Source organism: Carcharodon carcharias, chromosome 23, assembly GCF_017639515.1.
Source record: "Carcharodon carcharias isolate sCarCar2 chromosome 23, sCarCar2.pri, whole genome shotgun sequence".
NCBI classification, from domain to species: Eukaryota; Metazoa; Chordata; class Chondrichthyes; order Lamniformes; family Lamnidae; genus Carcharodon; species Carcharodon carcharias.
The window spans coordinates 47,412,143-47,428,159 of NC_054489.1; the positions used below are offsets into that span (position 1 = coordinate 47,412,143).

Here is a 16,017-nt window from a genome sequence, read left to right on the forward strand (position 1 = left end):
ACGAATGTGCTAATTAAGTATGGATGGTAGGGCACTCAAGGTATAGCTCTAGTGGGTTTTTTTTTTAATAATGGAAATAGGTGGGAAAAGGAAAATCTTTATAATTTATTGGAAAAAAAAAAGAAGGGGGAAACAGAAAGGGGGTGGGGATGGGGGAGGGAGCTCATGACCTAAAGTTGTTGACTTCAATATTCAGTCCGGAAGGCTGTAAAGTCCCTAGTCGGAAGATGAGGTGTTGTTCCTCCAGTTTGCGTTGGGCTTCACTGGAACAATGCAGCAAGCCAAGGACAGACATGTGGGCAAGAGAGCAGGGTGGAGTGTTAAAATGGCAAGCGACAGGGAGGTTTGGGTCATTCTTGCGGACAGACCGCAGGTGTTCTGCAAAGCGGTCGCCCAGCTTACGTTTGGTCTCTCCAATGTATTTCAACTCTTTCTTGGACTCGAACGCAAGTTCTGTCGAAGGGTCATGAGGACTCGAAACGTCAACTCTTTTCTTCTCCGCCGATGCTGCCAGACCTGCTGAGTTTTTCCAGGTAATTCTGATTTTGTTTAAGATCATATGTTTTGTTGGGACGTAGAATGTTCACCAGGGAGAAATCTGCTGTTCCTTTTTGAAATGTGCCATGGGATCTTCCACATTCACCTGAACAGAGAAACAGGACGTCAGCATAACATCTTGCACAAAAAAATCGAAACTCTGACAATGCAGAACTCCCTCAGTGTTGCGGAGAATTTAGCCTAGATAAAGTCCATAGTGGGGCTTCAACAATCTGACTCAGGCAAGAACATTGCCAGCTAAGCCAAAACTGTTACTTTAAATGAATGGAAACCTCCAAGATCTCTGCTTTCACTTATTTTTTGGCAGGCAATTCTTCCTCCAGCCATTACAAAGTATTTAAATTCATTTTCGAAGCTTTATCAAGATTGAAACAATGTACCCCCACTCAGGAACATAAGAGGAATGCTAGGCCATTCAGCCCCCCAAGCCTGTTCTGCAACTCTGGGAGATCCTAGCTGATCTGTATCTTAACTCTATTTACCTGTCTTTGTTCCATATCCCTTGATATCCTTGCCTGACAAAAAAACTGCAGATCTTGAAAATTTGAATTGAATCCCTATCATTTCTGTTACGGAGTGAAGGGGATTAATTTAAACAGCCCTGATTTCTCCTCTCACCACCTGTCCATAAACAGAAAGATGTTTGATTTATTTCCATCTTTATAAGCGGTGGCATTTTTCCCAACCCTTGATTTTGGTGTGATCCAATTTCTATAAATAACTCCATAGCAAACTCATGATAGGATGAACTCAAAGGGCTTGTTTATTTGCACACACTCAAAACGCAGGAGGGTGTCACCACATAGCCCCCTAAGCACTCATACAGTCAAAGAGGGATAGAGAAAAGAAACATTTACAGGGCAAAGACCACAGAGAAAAGAATTGTCTTTTCACGTGGGTCCAGAGTCCAGAATTAAAGTCCAATGAGGTATTCCTTCACGGAGGTTGACAGGCCTAAAACAGCTGCTGTATTATTTACTTTGCCCAGTGGACTTGGCTTCACATGATGAGACAGGCACGCAGAGATGAATCAGTCTTGTAGGCGATGATAAAGAAGTTCCAGCAGAAACTGTGTAGATCGGGTCAGGTATTCATTCCGGACAGAGCTCCTTTTCTGTGAGGCTGCTTGTGGATGGTAAAATGGCAGACTGAGATTGCAGTACTGCAAGGCAGTATAACTGGTTCCATCACATGTGTATCCCTTGTTTGGGTGCCTGAGGTGGTTAATTATCTCACCTATTAAGAATTGAAAAGAAGGTTGCAGGGTCCTTTGTCCTAGCAAACAAATAGACTCTGGTTGCTCAGCCTGGCTTATGAAATGCAGGTGGCCTTTGTATAGTTCTCTTTTTGGGCTTCAGAGACAAAATTCAATGTGTCGTTCGTGTCTCTTCAGAGATAATGAGGTGTAAGTTTCTTCGAAACTGCCAGATAGGCTCTTTTGTTCAGGGTTCATAGACTGACATAGATTCAGCCATTTAAAAGGTCTTTGCCAAGTTTTTAAATTTTAGAAATAGCCATGAGGATATCAATATCTATTTTATAAAAATATACGGGGTGAGGTCTTAGTCCCTTCACATATCTGTTGGGCAGGGAAGGAAGGGAAAAAGAATCCCAGATTTTCCATTATTCTCTCTGTCAAATAGTTTCCTAATTTTGCAACTAAATGGCTTAGCTCTAATTATAAGGTCATAGAAATCATAGAAAATTTACAGCACAGAATGAAGCCATTTGGCTCATCATGTATATGTCGACAGTCCCTCTTTTCTAAATTTCTCCAAAAATGGAAACAGTTTCCCTCTATCTGCCTTGTCACATCTCTTTATCATTTTATAAATACCTGCGTTAGATCACCCATTAACCATCTAAACTCAAAAGTTGTGACCTGGCGTCATAATTTAACCCTTTAAGGGCCCAATCCCTTTAAGTTGGAGCTGCTGGCTAGATTTTGTACATTGTCGACTATTTAGATGCTGGGATGGGGGGGGGATCTTGGGCCAGCCAGCCATTTCCACTACAGGTTTGGTCAAACACAGAAAAGATTCCACTTTATTTGGTGAAAATGAGACTGTTTCCTTCCAGCTGTATTCACTTTACTTCCATCATACTCCTACTTTGGTTTTACTCCTTTCTTCAACTAACCTTTGAAAAACTATCAACCCCCACCATTTTCTGTTAACATTTGCATTTAAATTTTTTCTTTGATTTTGTATATTTCTGACTATTGCAGATCTTTTGGCAGCACTGGTGACATGAACATGTCCCTTTGAATTATTTATTTTCTAATTCCACTCCACACTTAACTTTTTTTAAACCTTAGTCACCAACATCCAATCTTAATGTTAGCCAAAATTAAATCCTCCTCCCACCTTACACATTCTCAAACTCTGGGGGCTCCTCCTCAGGGCCTCATCTTTGACTTCTTTGAAGTCACTGAAGTATATTGCTAACAGCACAAAACATTCTCCGAAAGTGGGCGCAGGCAACGATATAGAAAGCTGCCTTCAGAAGAAACTGGCTAAAAGCTCTGAACTTACTGTTAAAAGCATTTTTACATAGAACAGGAAGTAGAAAGTGAAAAATATGTGAAAATTATTTCAAAGAGTGAAAACATTTTTGCTATTTTTGGAAGTGTGGCAAAGCTTGCATATCTACTTCTGTTACAAACCTGGGTACCTTGCACACAGATCGCAACCAGCCAAGGACCCTGCTCTCTGCTTGAACCCACCTGTGGACCTTGCCCTTGGACGCACCCAGCCAAAGACCCTGCCCTCAGCTTGAACCCACCCAGGGACCCTGCTCTCAGCTTGCACCCACCCAAAGAATGCTTAATAAACCGAGTGCTAAAGTTGGTAATTTAGTGCTTGTGGCAATTTGGTGCAGAGGGGGAAGGAAGTGTTGCATTTTATTCTATTCGATTTACCTTAAGCTAAGAAACTTGCTATTGCTTTACTAATAACTAGTTAACTTATCAAATAAATAAGGGTAGACAGACTTGGCAGTGCTGGTGGTATGTCGTAACTGCAACATGTAGGAGTTTGTGGAAAAACGTTGCAATCCCAGATAACCATATATGTGGCAATTATCTTCAGCTTGAGCAAATTTGCATCAGAGTAGTTGAACTGGAGGCAGAGTCTCTGACACTGTGGGGTATCAGGGAGGGGAAAGTGTTACCTTGTTCCAGGAGGCAGTGACACCCCTTAGCTTAGGTAGAACTTAGAGTCGGTCGGTGGTCAGGGATAGGAGAACATGACTGTGAGACAAGCAGGTATAGGAATCAAGCATGAAGTGATAGGAAAGTAGCTACAGTAAACAGTGTTACCTTGGAGGCAGAGACAAGAGAAATTATCTTGGGGAATGAGGAAATGGCACAGACATTGAACAAATATTTCATGTCTATCTGCACAGTAGAAGACACAAATTACATACCAGAAATAGAGGGTAACCAAGGGGCTAGTGATAGTGATGAGATATGGGCAGAGAAAAAGTATTAGAGAAACTTAAGGAAGTAAAATGCAACAAATCCCCAGAACCTGATGATCTACATCTCGGGTTCTAAAAGAGGTAGCTGCAGAGAGAATTGATCTGCTGGTTATGATTTTCCAAAATTCCCTAGATTCTGGAATGGTCCCAGCAAATTGGAAATTAGTAAATATAACACTGTTGTTTAAGGGAGGAGGGAGAGAGAAAACAAAGTTCTACAGGTCAGTTAACCTGACATCAGTCATTGGGAAGATGCTGGAATCTATTATTAAAGAAGTCTTAATAATACACTTAGAAAATCATAGTGTGATTAGACATGGCTTTACAAAAAGGTTATCATCAGTATCACTTGAAAGCACTGTCGCAGTACCTTCTATCATTTTGCTGATGATCGACAGTAGACTGATGGGGTGGTAATTGGCTGGGTTGGATTTGCCCAGCTTTTTGTGGACAGGACATATCTGGGCAATTTTCCACATTGCCGGGTAGATGTCAGTGTTGTAGCTGTACTGGAACAGCTTGGCTAGGGGCGTGACTAGTTCTGCAGCACAAGTCTTCAGTATTACTGCCAGAGTGTTGTCAGGGTCCATAGCCAGTGTTGTCAGCCATTTTTTGATATCACGCGAGTGAATTAAATTGGTTAACGACTGGCATCTTTGATGCTGGGGACCTCGGGAGGAGGCCGAGGTGGATCATCCACTTCACGTTTCTGACTGATCACTCCTACCAATACTGTCTTGGATAAATTTATCAGTCTCAGATAGATTGGTGAGGATGAGCTTAAGTAGGTTTTTTCCCATTTATTGGTTCTTTCAATCCCAGTCTGGCATGTATGACCTTCAGGACTCGGCCAACTCAGTCAGAAGTGGTGCTACAGAGCCACTTTTGGTGATAGACATTGAAACCTCCCTCGCAGAACCCATGCTGTGCCTTTCATGCCCTCAATGCTTCTTCCAAGTGGTGTTCAATGTGGAGGAGTACTGAGGGAGGGCTGTAAGCGATGATCAGGTTTCCTTGCACATGTTTGGCCTAATGCCATGAGACTTTACGGGGTTTGGAGTCAATGTTGAGGACTCCCAGGACAACTCCCTCTTGACTTTACCATTCTACCTCCACCTCTGCTGGAACTTTCCTGCCAGTGGGACAAGGCACGCTTTGAATGCTGATGGAGGAGTAATTGACATTGGTTGCAAGGTATGACTCGGTAAGTATGACGATATCAGACTGTTGTTTGACTAGTCAGTGAGACAGTTCTCCCAATTTTGACACAAATTCCCAGACATTCGTGAGGAGGACTTTGCAGGGTCGACTGGGCAGGATGTTTCTGGTGCCTGGGTCGAGGTCAGGTGGTTCATTCAGTTTTATTCATTTACAACTTTTCTGTAGCAGTTTATATAACTGAGTGGCTTGCTAGGCCCTTTCAGAGGGCAGTTAAGATTCAGCCCCATTGTAGGCCAGACCAGTTAAGGATGGCAGATTTCCTTTCCTAAGGGGTATGAAGATACAAGAAAAAGGAAGTCTTCTACAATAGTATAGGACTTTGGTGAGACCTCACCTGGAGAACTGTGTGCAATTTTGATCTCCATTTTAAGGAAGGATATAATTGCATTGGAGTTGGTACAGTGAAGGTTCACCGGATTGGTTCCTGGGATAAGAGGGTTGTCCTATAATGAGAAGCTGCGTATACTCTCTGAAGATGATCTCATTGAAAATATATGATTTTGAAGGAGCTTAACAAGGTCAACACTGAAAGGTTGTTTGTTCTGGCTGGGAAATCTAGAACATTGGGGTTGATCTTTTAGGACTGAGATGAGGGGAAATTTCTTCATTCAGAGAGTTGCGAATCTTTCGAATTAGTGGGATGCAGTCTCCAATCCTTAAGGAAATTAATAAGGAAATAGACTAGTTTACCTCTCTACACAGAGCACACAGGACTGCAGGCCAATGTTGCTGGAAAGTAAATGGGAATCCAATATTTCAATTAGTAGTGACACCTTTAATAAGAAAGTCATTTTGACTTTGGTAATGCAGAAAATTCCTGAGGGAAAGCAAAAGGGCAAATAATCCCCAGGGAAATGTCATGCACCAGTCAGGAGATGAGGACCAGGCATTCATTACCAAGAGGCTGGTAGATGGCTCAAGGTGGCATTGACCAAGTGCCAGAACATGCTGCCCACTCAGTGACTATCTCAGCCATTGTCGATGCATGTGTCAGGAAAAATAGGGAAGGGGAGAAAATAGAAATATCTGATGGGCTTATCAGCAAAAGAAAATTCTGCATGCTACATTAACATAACAAACCAAGAGGATAGGACACAGCCTGTTAAATAGCCTCTTGTGGTTAGTGACTGATTAATTGTGTTGTGTTGCAGATACTCAGCACACTGAGCCAATTGTTTTTTTAAATTAAACTTACAGTTCCCACCGCTTACACTGTCTGTGCTTATCATGGGCAATCACTGGCAATCAATTCCAAGGCTCTGTGCCTTGTTGACCATTTGCAAAGATGCGGTTTTGCTCTCCACTTCTTATAGTGAACAAATCACATGAACTCCAGTGTGCCCATTGTAAGCTGTGGGAACTATTTCCTGTTCATGCTCCTCATTCCTCTCAACCATACACACCGTCCTTGGACATCAGGATAGGCAAATTGTCTGCTGCCAGCTGTTGCTGCCTTATAAGTGACCAGCTCGAAATATGGAAGGGCAACCCAGGGGAACAGCAGGTTTCCACTCAGCACACTGAAGTGGCTTAGGTGGGGAATACTATACATACAGACTAGGAAACACAGGCTGCTTCCCACTGCATGGGATCCCAGTGGCTTCACCCCAATGATGAATGCCGGCTGCTGAGATTCTGATCTCGTCCCCATGGATTAGCAATAGAGAGAAAACTAAGGGAAGGTGCAAAAATAGTCAGAAAAAACTTTTTAAAAAATGTTGAATTTTGATTTATGTGTGGGACAACTAAAAATGACAAAATGGTTCTTTCTACTTGCTGGAAAATGGTAATGAGAGGAAAATTACAGGGGACGTGAAAAACGATTTATTTACATAGAGGGTGGATTGAATGTGGAATTCTCCGCTGAATGCTGTTACAGAAGCACATGCTGTTAAAAGAGAATCACACAGTTGCTTGACAATGAGCAATATTAACGGTATCAGCGGGAGAGTTGGATTAGACCAGGGGGCTTTTGTGGAGAAAAATGCCAGAGCAGACTAATCAGCCAGTTTCTGTGCTGTTATGATCTATCATTGGGAAACCCCGAGCAAATGCCCAACCAGCCACTGTAATTTTAGTGAACAAGTGTGTAAACAAGATTTCTGCCAAAGTGACAGCAGCTAATCAACTGTTCCTGGGGTATGATTCTATAGGTTGATTACACTACAGGATTAGAGTTGGTGCAAAGCACTTCCAGCTTTATGTTGACACTAATGAAGTGGTCAGAGTCCGAACTGACAAAAGCATATTCAAGTTCAGGCATTCTTGATTAGGGATTTTCCACTTTGCTCAGCTTTCATCCTAGATTTAATCTACATTTACACTGCATCATTGTGAAGCCAAAGTACTTAAAATAATAGAATGATATAGCACAGAAGGAGACCATTCAACCCATTGTGTCTGTGTTGGCTCTCTGCTATCCAACGAGTCTCACTCTCCTGCTCTTTCCACTTTGCCCTGCATTTTTTTTTGCATTTAAGTATTTATCCAAAGCTGCTTTGAAATTTGCTATCGAATCTGCTGCTACCATCCTTTCAGGCAGTGCATTCCCAGTCACAAAAACTTGTTGTGAAAAGAAAAAGACCTTTTGCCAATCATCTTAAATTTGCGTCCTCTGGTTACTGACCCTTCCGACACTGGAGGCAGTTTGTTCTAATTTACTGGATCAGAATCAATCACATCTCCTCTTAACCTTCTCTGCTTTAAGGAAAACAACCCCAGCTTCTCCAATCTCTCTATATAACTAAAATCCTTCATCATTGGTACCACTCTAGTAATCTCTTCACACCAATGCTGCCCTCATAAGGTGAAATGCAGCATATGATTCTATGTTGGCTGCCAGGAAAGAATGTTGGATGGCTGCCCTCTTCTGGTGGACAGACTGTTCCTTCATGATGCTTTTTTATGAAGTTGTTAGAACTGTCTTGGTGATTCCTCACTTCGATGTACGTAACATTCACTCCATTCCCAAAATATCACCCAAGTGTGAAATACTTAAATAATGACAGATGGAGGTGGACAGCAGTTTGGTTCCAGCTGAGTTTTAGCTGATGTTCACTGAATAGTTTTGTGTTACAAATTGAAGCCATCCTAGGGTATCTTCACACTTCTTCTACCAACATGGAGCAAATTTAATTCCTCTATCCACACTTTTGTTGGAAGCTGACAATTGGAAACTAGGCTTCCCCTCCATCTAGCACTGATGGAGGAGAGGTTCTGGAAGAAAGTCATCGTAACAGGTCAAACATGGGCAAGAAAACCTTCTGCTGATTCCCATGTAGTGCCCTCCCTCAGCTGATGAATCAGTGCTCCTTCATGTTGAACACCACTTGGAGGAAGCACTGAGGGTGGCAAGGGCACAGAATGTACTCTGGGTGGGGGACTTCAATGTCCATCACCAAGAATGGCTTGGTAGCACCACTACTGACTGAGCTGGCCGAGTCTGAAAGGACATAGCTGCTAGACTGGGCCAGCGGTAGATGGTGAGGGAACCAACGAGTGAAAAACATACTTGACCTCATCCTCAACAACTTGCCTGCCACAGATACATCTGTCCATGACAGTATCAGTAGGAGTGACCACTGCACAGTTATTGTGGAGACAAAGTCCCACCTTCACACTGAGGATACCCTACATCGTGTTGTATGGCACTACCACTGCGCTAAATGGGATAGATTTCAAATGGATCTAGCAACTCAAGACTGGACATCCATGAGGCGCTGTGGGCCATCAGCAGCAGCAAAATTGTACTCTACCACAATCTTCTGCCTCATGTCCCGGAATACCCCCCACTCTACCATTCCCATCAAGCCAGGGGATCAACCCTGGTTCAATGATGAGTGCAGGAGGGCATGCCAGGAGCACCACCAAACATACCTAAAAATGATGTGCCAATCTGGTGAAGCTATAACACAGTACTACTTGCATGCCAAACAGCAAAAGCAGCAAGTGATAGACAGAGCTAAGCAATCCCACAACCAATGGATCAGATCTAAGCTCTGCAGTCCTTCCACATCCAGTCGTGAATGGTGATGGACAATTAAACAACTCACTGGAAGAGGAGGCTCCACAAATATCCCCATCCTCTATGATGGAGTTGCCCAGCATGTCAGTGCAAAAGATAAGGCTGAAGCATTTGCTACAATCTTTAGCCAGAAGTGCCAAGTGGATGATCCATCCTGGCCTCCTCCGGAGGTCCCCAGCATCACAGATGCCAGTCTTCAGCCACTTTGATTCACTCCACGTGATATCAAGAAATGGCTGAAGGTGCTGGATACTGCAAAGGCTATGGGCCTTGACAATATTCCGGCAATAGTACTGAAGACTTGTGCTCCAGAACTTGCCGTGCCCCTAATAAAGCTGTTACAGTACAGCTACAACACAGGCATCTACCGGCTATGTGGAAAATTGCCCATGTATATGCTGTACACAAAAAGCTGGAAAGATCCAACCCGGCCAATTACCGCCCCATCTGTCCACTCTGGATCATCAGTAAAGTAATAGAAGAGGTCGTCAACAGTGCTATCAAGCGGCACTTGCTTAGCAATAACCTGCTTGCTGAGCCCAGTTTGGGTTCTGCCAGGGCCACTTAGCTGCTGGCCTCATTACAGCCTTGCTTCAGACATAGACAAGAGAGATGAACTTCCGAGGTGAGATGAGAGTGACTGCCCTTGTCATCAAGGCCGCATTTGACCAAGTGTGGCATCAAGGAGCCCTAATAAAACTGGAGTCAATGGGAATCGGGGGGCAAAACTCCACTGGTTGGAGTCATACCCATGTAAAGAACATATCTTTTTATTTCTGTTGGACTGTGGACTAAAATTACAATGGCTACAGTTGAAAGACAAGTCCTGGAACAGAGTGTGCCATGAAAGACAGGATGGTGCCATGGAGGAGTCTGGTCTAATGGGGAACTGCCTGGCAACAACATTTTAATTGGCTCCTGGACCAGGTGACCAGGGTTTATGTGAGAGCAGTGCAGCAGAATAGCTCCTAGCCTGAAAGGAAAAAGACCTAAAATCTCTCTCCTGTGTGTGTAAGATTCCTCACCTTGGGAGTTCAGCTCTTTTAGAGAGCTGGTTAAAGACAATTTGTTCAATAAACAGTTATTTACTGATTAAGTTTATAGATCTGGTACTCATATTCTGTTAACCTAAGATAAACAGTTAGGGTGGTTTGATCAAACTTTTCACCTTTGTCGTGGCTCAGAGAACAGTGGGGCTTGATATTGCAGCACACTATCCCCAGTGAGTCATGACACCTAGCACAAAAAAAGATGGTTGTGGTTGTTGGAGGTCAGTCATCTCAGCTCCAGGACATCACTGCAGGAGTTCCTCAGGGTAGTGTCCTCGGCTCAACCATCTTCAGCTGCTTCATCAATGACCTTCCCTCCATCATAAGGTCAGAAGTGGGGATTGTGCAATCATCAGCGAACAATGTTCAGCACCATTCGTAACTCCTCAGATATTGAGGCAGTTCATGTCCAAATGCAGCAAGATCTGGACAATATCCAGGCTTGGGCTGACAAGTGGCAAGTGACATTCGTGCTGCTCAAGTGCCAGGCAATGAACATCTGCAACAAGAGAGAATCTAACCATTAAACTTTGACATTCAATGGCATTACCATCGCTGAATCTCCCATTATCAACATCCTGGGGTTACCATTGACCAGAAACTGAACTGGACTAGCCATATAAATACTGTGGTTACAAGAGTGGGTCAGATGCTAGGAATCCTGTGATGAGTAACTCACCTCCTGACTCACCAAAGCCTGTCCACCATCTACAAGGCACAAGTCAGGAGTGTGATGGAATGCTTCCCACTTGCCTGGATGAGTGCAGCTCCCACAACACTCAAGCTTGACACCATCCAGTATAAAGAAGTCTGCTTGATTGGCACCACATCCACATTCACTCCCTCCACTACCAATGCACAGTAGCAGCAATATGTACCATCTACAAGATGCACTTCAGGAACTCACCAAGGCTCCTTAGACAGCACCTTCCAAACCCACGATCACTACCATCTAGAAGGACAAGAGCGGCAGATAGATGGGAACTCCATCACCAGGAAGTTCCCCTCCAAGTCACTCGCCATCCTGACTTGGAAACATATCGCCATTCCTTCACTGTCGCTGGGTCAAAATCCTGGAACTCCCTTCCTAGCAGCACTGTGGATGTACCTACACCAGCGGTTCATCTGCAGCAAATGTTGGTTGTTGGAGGTACTCCGGCTCAGAATTGATGAACTGGAGTCCGAGCTCCGGACGCTGTGACACATCTGGGAGGTGGAGAGTTACCTGGACCTTTTGTTTCAGAAGGCGATCACACCCAGTAGATTAAGTACCTCAAGTTCAGTCAGTGGTCAGGGTCAGCAGGGTATGACTGCAAGTGAGGCAAGTAGAGGGATCCTGTGTTCAGGAACAGAGAAGCCTCAGCTCTTGACGAGGTACTTGCTCCCTGTGTGGATGAGGAACAGTGCTGTAGGGAGGATGAGCCAGCTGACCACGGCACTGTGGCACAGGAGGCCATTCAAGAGGGGGGAGCAAAAAGACAAGTGGTAGTTGTAGGGGATTCTATAATTAGGGGAATTGATAGCATCCTTTGTAAGCAGGATCGAGAGTCCCGCATGGTATGTTGCCTGCCCAGTGCCAGGGTGAGGGACATCTCTGACCGGCTTGAAAGGATTTTGGAGAGGGAGGGGGAGAATCCAGTTGTTGTGGTCCACGTCGGGACAAATAGCATAGGTAAGACTAGGAAAGAGGACCTGTTTGGGGATTATCAGGAACTAGGAACTAAATTAAAAAACAGGTCCTCAAGGGTTATAATCTCCGGATTACTACCCGAGCCACGTGCAAATTGGCATGGGGACGTGAGAATAAGGGAAGTAAACACGTGGCTAAAGGAGTGGTGCGGGAAAGAGGGGTTCCATTTCGTGGGGCACTGGCATCAGTATTGGAACAGGAAGGATCTGTAGCATTGGGATGGTCTCCACCTGAACCGGTCTGGGACCAATGTTCTAGTGAAAAGGGTAAATTGGGTGGTCAACAGGACTTTAAACAAGAAAGTTGGGGTGGAAGGGAAGGGTAAAACTCCAAGAACTAATGGAAAACAAAGCAGCAGGTTAGTGTATGGTGGGGGTGGATTCAACTTCATGGAAAATTATGAAAAAACTGAAAAGAAAGGAGAGCCCAGGAGAGGCTATTAAAGTCCCCAGAACACAAAATAGGACAGAGTGTTTGGAAAGGGCTAGGAATCTAACTTCAAGCACATCAGATAAAGGGACAACAATGAGAAAGGGGACGGGAAATACAGGACTGAAGGTGTTGTATCTGAATGCACGCAGTATACAAAATCAGATAAATGAGCTTGTGGCGCAGATTGAAATTGACAGGTATGATGTGGTGGGCATTACGGAGACATGGCTGCAAGGGGATCAGGATTGGGAGCTAAATATCCAAGGATATACATCCACCGAAAAGATAGGCAGGTTAGCAGAGGAGGTGGGGTTGCTTTGTTAGTAAGAAATGAAATTAAATCGATAGCAAGAAATGATGTAGGGTCAGATGATGTAGAATCAGTGTGGGTAGAGTTGAGGAACCGCAGAGGTAAAAAAACCATAATGGGAGTTATGTACAGGCCTCCGAACAGTAGTCAGGATGTGGGCACAAGATACACCAGGAGATGGAAAAGATGTATAAGAAAGGCAAGGTTACAGTGATCATGGGGGATTTCAATATGCAGGTAGACTGGGAAAATCAGGTTGGTAGTGGATCCCAAGAAAAGGAATTTGTGGAATGTCTACGAGATGGCTTTTTGGAGCAGCTTGTGGTGGAGCCCACTAGGGAACAGGCAATTCTAGATTTAGTGATGTGTAATGAGGCAGATTTGATAAGGGAGCTTAAGGTGAAGGAACCCTCAGGAGGAAGTGACCATAATATGAAAGAATTTACCCTGCAATTTGAGAGGAAAAAGCTGGAATCAGATGTAACGGTATTACAGCTGAATAAAGGCAACTACAGAGGCATGAGGGAGGAGCTGGCCAGAATTGACTGGGGGATGAGCCTAGCAGGAAAGACAGTGGAACAGCAATGGCAGGAGTTTCTGGGAGTAATTTGGGAGACACAGCAAAAATTAATCCCTAGGAAGAAGAAGCATACTAAAGGGAGGACGAGGCAACCATGGCTGACAAGGGAAGTCAGGGACAGCATAAAAGCTAAAGAGAAAGCATACAATGCAGCGAAGAGCAGTGGGAAACCAGGGCATTGGGAAGCCTACAAAGACCTACAGAGGACAACTAAAAAAGAAATAAGGAGGGAGAAGATTAAATATGAGGGTAAACTAGGCAGTAATACAAAAGAAGATTGCAAGAGTTTTTTTAGATATATAAAGGGTAAGAGAGGCAAAAGTGGACATTGCGCCGCTGGAAAATGACGCTGGAGAAGTAATAATGAGGAACAAAGAAATGGCGGAGGAACTGAATAGGTACTTTGCGTCAGTCTTCACGGTGGAAGACACGAGTAACATCCCCAAAGTTCAAGAGAGTCGGGGGGGTAGAGGTGAGTATGGTGGCCATTACCAAGGAGAAGGTGCTAGGAAAACTGAAAGGTCTGAAGGTGGATAAATCACCTGGACCAGATGGATTACACCCCAGAGTCCTGAAGGAGATAGCTGAAGAGATAGTGGAGGCATTAGTGGTGATCTTTCAGGAATCACTCAAGTCAGGAAGGGTCCCAGAGGACTGGAAAATCGCTAATGTAACCCCCCCCTATTTAAGAAGGGAGTGAGGCAAAAGACGGGAAATTACAGGCCGATTAGCCTGACCTCGGTCGTTAGTAAGATTTTAGAGTCCATTATTAAGGATGAGATTTCAGAATATTTGGGAGTGCGTGATAAATTCGGGCAAAGGGGAGGTCATGCCTGACAAATCTGTTAGAATTCTTTGAGGAGGTAATGAGTAGGTTAGACAAAGGAGAGCCAATGGATGTTATCTACTTGGACTTCCAGAAGGCCTTTGACAAGGTGCCGCAGAGGAGGCTGCTCAGTAAGATAAGAGCCCATGGTGTTAGAGGCAAGCTACTAGCATGGATAGAAGATTGGTTGTCTGGCAGGAGGCAGAGAGTGGGGATAAGGGGGTCCTTCTCAGGATGGCAGCCGGTGACTAGTGGAGTTCCACAGGGGTTAGTGTTGGGAACACAACTTTTCACTTTATACATTAATGATCTAGATGAAGGAACTGAGGGCATCCTGGCTAAGTTTGCAGATGATACAAAGATAGGTGGAGAGACAGGTATTATTGAGGAGGCAGGTATTATTGAGGAGGTGGGGAGGCTGCAGAAGGATTTGGACAGGTTAGGAGAATGGGCAAAGAAGTGGCAGATGGAATACAACATGGGGAAGTGTGAGGTCATGCACTTTGGTAGGAAGAATAGAGGCATAGGCTATTTTCTAAATGGGGAGAGAATTCAGAAATCTGGAGTGGAAAGGGACTTGGGAGTCCTAGTCCAGGATTCTCTTAAGGTTAACTTGCAGGTTGAGTCGGTAGTTAGGAAGGCAAATGCAATGTTGGCATTTATTTCGAGAGGACTAGAATATAAAAGCAGGGATATGCTGCTGAGACTTTACAAAGCTCTGGTCAGACCACATTTAGAATATTATGAGGAATTTTAGGCCCCGTATCTCAGGAAGAATGTTCTGGCCCTGGAGAGGGTCCAGAGGAGGTTCATGAGAACAATCCCAGGAATGAAAGGCTTAACATATGAGGAACGTTTGAGGAGTCTGGGTCTATACTCGATGGAGTTTAGAAGGATTAGTGGGATCTGATTGAAACTTATAGAATATCGAAAGGCCTGGATAGAGTAGGCATGGGGACAATCTTTCCATTTGTAGGAGAGACTGGGACCCGAGGGCACAGCCTCAGAGTAAAGGGAAGACCTTTTAGAACAGAGATGAGGAGAAACTTCTTTAGCCAGAGAGTGGTGAATCAATGGAATTCATTGCCACAGAAGGCTGTGGAGGCCAGGTCATTGAGTGTATTAAAATGGAGATAGATAGGTTCTTGATTGGTAAGGGGATCAAAGGTTATGGGGAGAAGGCGGGAGAATGGGGTTGAGAAACTTATCAGCCATGATTGAATGGCAGAGCAGACTCAATGGGCCAAATGGCCTAATTTCTGCTCCTAGGTCTTATGGTCTAAGAAGGCAGCTCACCACCACCTTCTCAAGGGCAACTAGGGATGGACAATTAATGCTGGCCCAGCCAGAGAAGCCCATAACCCGTGAATAAATAAAAAACAAGTTAAGGCCTGGTACCACTCTTGGTTACAACTGGTGCATGGTTCAGTGAGTGAACAAGGGATACTGCAAGGTAAGCTTCTGCAGTGCAGCTCACTTCCAGCCAACGGGCTTGTTGTGTGAATTGAAATTCCTCCTGTTAGCTATCATTTCACAGAAATGTGCAGCATTGAGATTGAACAGCAATCTCATTTTATTAGAGTAATTCTGAGAAGGACTTTGATGGGTGACCATTTCAGAAGCAGTGAGTGCAGCCCAGGAATTCCACCTCTAAAGTGAATGCTTATACGTCTACTATCTTTGTTCCATGCTCAGACTTTCCAAGATGAATTCCCTGTGAGTGTAGGGTCACCGCCAGCACATCGCAGAACCATTCTTGTTATTCCAACATTCCAGTCTATGCCTCAATTCAATGGAGGGTACTAAGGATTTGCAGTTGATCACCAGTTACTTTTTTGTGGGATTTT

General features: G+C 44.2%; 1 protein-coding gene across 4 annotated transcripts in view; it reads left to right on the forward strand.

Moving 5' to 3' along the window:
- limd2 (LIM domain containing 2) overlaps window positions 1-16,017 on the forward strand; it is a 58,746-nt gene that overhangs the window by 35,144 nt on the left and 7,585 nt on the right. The gene's annotated exons all lie outside the window — the stretch shown is intronic.